This window comes from Stylophora pistillata, chromosome 13, assembly GCF_964205215.1.
Source record: "Stylophora pistillata chromosome 13, jaStyPist1.2, whole genome shotgun sequence".
Classification (NCBI taxonomy): Eukaryota; Metazoa; Cnidaria; class Anthozoa; order Scleractinia; family Pocilloporidae; genus Stylophora; species Stylophora pistillata.
In genome coordinates this window covers 14021415-14025793 of record NC_142531.1, presented here as the reverse complement: position 1 = coordinate 14025793, position 4379 = coordinate 14021415, and the positions used below count along the sequence as shown (strand labels likewise).

The window sequence follows — 4379 nt, the reverse complement described above, 5'->3', positions numbered from 1 at the left end:
ACTTGTCGAGGACCGTGGACGCCAGATGTATACTAGCTTGCGCAGTCTTCGGAGGCAGTGTCACTGGTTTGTCTAACATGTTGGTAACTTCCACTGGTACAAAACACCTTTTGCAGCTGGACCCCAAAGTAACCAGCCCTGGTGTCACCGATATATGAGATTCTAGGCCTTCAAAAGGTTCGATAACAGCTTAAGATGGACGTTCTGGAGCTGCAAGTGTCTGACACCACACGACTACCCGCTTATGGGCTCCCACTGTTAATGCTTGGCTCTTTGTGGAAATTTTTTTGTGGCCACTAGCAAGACGCTCTCGCACTCGCATGGATTGATAGGCCCTTTTTCATGAAGGCGGGGTGTGTATCCTTTGCAGAAAACTAGCTCCTCCCAGCTCCTCACAACGGTCTTTGCATTCTCTGACAATGCTCGTGCCAACTACCAGTGGTGCTCGTTGGTTGTACTCGTTGTCTGGTACTACCAAGCTGAGGGCCTGTACACTACTACCCAGACCAGCCTCTTCCTCCGGAAATTCAACTTCAACATCCACATATCCAAGGAATGGTACATCTTGGCCTGCGGCTCCCACCACGCATAACAACGACTCCACCGGGTGTATAACACAGTCACTCAAATGTTTCTTATAAAATTATTCTGATATCGAAGTGATTTGACTTCCAGTGTCCAAAAGTACTAAACATGCTCGACCGTTAACCGCAGCAACACACTCGTTTGCAGCTCCAATCAATGACTTTGGCTCCCACTCAGGGTGTCTCTGGGGCCTGGCCTCCTGTTTGTCCGCCCCTAATAGCCCCGGGTCAGGGACGGGTTGGTGTTTCCCGATGGCGATGTATAGGGAACATTTCTGCAGCCTCGCTGAATGTGTCCGACTTGGCGACACCTGTAGCACGTAGGAGGGCTGTACTGGTCTCCCTGCGAACCTCTACTCTGTTCTCTAAAAGGTTTCAGCTCGGCAGGTGGAGTGGGTTTGGAGGCAAGGGCAGACTCTACCTCCCTGGCCATAGTAGCACAAAATTCGCTCGCCCACTTAGGTGCTTTCCCCTCTTCCGCTGTCGCCTGCTGGTACTTGACGACTCGTTTGGGCATAGGCGATAAATCAACTTCTCGCTCTCCATATCGAGCGGCGGAAATAAGTTCACCGAACGTCTTGCATTCACTATTCTTTTGCCGCGCCTTATCTTAGATTGAAGATTTCAGACCCCCCAAAACAGTAATCTTAGATGTTAAGGTGTAGTCTGATCGTTCGGGTGAGTGTAGTCCTGAGAAGGACTGTTGTCGGTGGTAGTGACTGACGTTACGATCATCAGTAGTCATTCTACTGACAACAATCATTCACTTGACTCTGATGATGACTTCCGCACAGGTTGTCGAAACGTCAGTCACTACCACCGACAACAGTCCTTCTCAGGACTACACTCACCCGGACGATCACACTACACCTTCACATGTTACCCCCGGGTTCAAACCATTTACTGCAGTAATCTTAGATGTTGGTCCAATGCGGTGTCATCAGGAAGTAATTCTGTTCCCTTTTCCTTGGCTTTCCTCAGCTGATTGTCAAGTCGCGACGCGAAGGCGGACACTTCTTTCAATGTTTCATCGCGTAGGCACGGGTGAGAATGTCACCTCCCGTTGCTGCTCCATCTTCGCTGTAAAATTGGTCCCGTAGCTTTAAAATCGAAGAAACGGACGCATCCGAGCCAAAACCGACCATTTTCAATTTAGCCTCACCTTAAACGACGAATTTGTTCCACAATCACTGCTTCCGAATGCCATCCAGCCGAAACGGCACTTTCCACTTCATACCGCCAAATGCGATAGTCCACTCCTTTATGCTTTTGTTCTCCTTCGGAGAACCCGAAGAATGGCGAGAACTGCGGTTTTGACAAATACTGGACAGGTAATGAACTTGTGCCTGCCATTGAGGCCGCCGAGGAGCATAACGAAACAGAATTATCCCCAACAACAACATTCTGGCCGGCGCCATACTTCAGAAAAGCTCCAAAGTTTGTAAATTCGTCTTTCCATTGTATGCGGTCGCTCTTGAACTTCTCGACGTAAATTTTCGACACATCCCCGAATGAGAGTGTTTTTCCTGCTTCCTTGACTAGTTTAACGACGCCGTCCCTCTCGATAGCACATTTCTCGTCGCTTGAAAGTTCCATTTGATTGCACGACAAAACAAATAACCAGATTGCCACGAAGCTCGTAATTCTCTCAACGGGAACTAAGTTGTCCAAATATCGGGCGCCAGTTATGTAGCGGTGGAATCCGTGAGAGAGAAACCACAGCACACGGTTAACGGGTTCTCCAGACGTTTACTTAGTCACGAGCGCGGGAAAGCTCCGAAACTCCTTCAAAAACACCTTTTTAAAACATACACACGTCTCATACCACGAGTAGTCTATCTCTGAAGGGGATCCAATTACGAGACATTACAATGGTACCCTAATTGCGTGACCTACGTGAGTAACGCACGACGTGGTACAACTTTTCTACACGCACCAAGTTAAAATTAATTTAAAGGTTAAATGCTTTAACTTGAGTAAGCGAGTTTTATTATAATGCTACGGAGTTTGAATCCGAAGTGCGAGTTTAACGCAGTAGAAACACTAGGTGACACACCCATTATTCTGTGAGTTCTACACCACGGTATTATAAAATCATTTGCGCACCAAGTTACAATTTAAAGGTTAAATGCTTTAGCGAATTTTATTATAATGTTACGGTGTTTTACTCCGAAGTACGATTTTAAAAGTAGCAGAGACACTAGGTGGCGCGGCCGTGATTCTATGAGTTTCACACCACGGTCAGCTATAAAATCACTTGTGCACGAAGTTAAAATTAATCTAAAGGTTAAATGCTTTAGCTTGAGTAAGCGAGTTTTATTGTAATGCTACGATGTTTAACTCTGAAGTGCCATTAAACACTAGGTGGCTCGCCCGTGATTCTGTGACGTAGACTCTAAGGTAAAAAGATCACTTACGGACAGCTGGAAAATTAAAGGATATACAAGCTAAAGAAGCTGGATGTGTGTAATGTGTGTTTTAAAGTGTTTTGAATAGCTGATTTCTTTTTACACGACCCTTTGCCAGTTATACGTTTTACATTTGTTCACACTCGTTACAAATATCCGGCACTTAATAGCACGTCCTGGAAAATGGAAAGCACTGTACGTAAGCGGTTTTTTGGAAGTAGGTTTTTCATTTTCGTTTTAATATTATTTAGAACAATACTTTTGCGATCCCTTCATGGAGAATCTCTGCTAATGCGGTTAAACAATATCTTTTTGTGGTCTCGCCTTCTCCACGCGCGCTGCTTTTTGCTTTTAATAAACCGAAGCAACTTTGCTTTGGTTTGATTCTTTTACGTGCCATATAATTATAAAGTATCGTTTCGGCGAGGTCCACACAATGCAAATAAAATGTACGTAAAGTGGCTGAGTGTTCTGAAGTTACTGTTTGAAAAGACATCTCTATTTTTTGAAATAAAATAGATCTATTGACGGTTCCGATTATCGTATCTTGATTGTGTTAATTGCTCCTGTCGGATTAAAATTAAAAAAATAAAAAAAGAAGTCTTTTTATAGGATTACACAATTACTGGTGAACCAGTAGTTTCCATTGTGGTCCTTGCAAACAAATGAAACAACTGGTCAAAATAGAACATAACATCATTAAAAACATCATTAAGAACCCCAACCGGCCGGAGGCAAACCAGTTGGCTATTTACAAGCGTGGCCAAGGATCTGAACTCGGGGCTACCGTGAAACAGATCCAGTGGTCAGGGTGAGACTCGAACCCGGGGGCGGCGGATTACAAGTCCGACACTCTAACCACTCGGCCACACTGCCTGCTAAACTGTCATATGAATTAGCGAGACGGACACACGATGACGTGTGAGTAATACATAACTGAACTGAAACAACAATAACTGAACTTCCGATGTAACAACGTGATTTAATGCAATCCAACGATCTACTGCGATGTACAATTCTCACATATTGAACGTTCGTAAGAATACGATCAATGTAACTAAACGATCAACGATCTTAGCATAATCTCTTGGCCTAATTAATCTCGACTTAGCCTAAGAAAATGCATGCAGTTAGATCATTTTATATCGTAAATATACTCGGACTTTGTCTTCATTATTGTGAAGTCTTATGTCAAGAAATCTAACCAACTTCTTTGCGCTACAATTGTCAATTTCTAATTAATATTTAATCCCAAAATAATAAAGTTAAGCATCACCTATTTCTTTGCCGACAGTTTTTACAAGTTGGATGAATCTGTTTAACGTAGCCATAATTTGCGTGCAAAGAGTGTGCGTGCAAACTCTACGACGAAAGATCGATATTGTCT

The 4379-nt window shown here is 43.9% G+C and overlaps 1 pseudogene; it reads right to left on the bottom strand.

Moving 5' to 3' along the window:
• Positions 1 to 1473: 1473 nt before the first annotated feature.
• Positions 1474 to 2331, bottom strand: LOC148717743 (uncharacterized; annotated as a pseudogene).
• Between the last annotated feature and the right edge of the window lie 2048 nt (positions 2332 to 4379).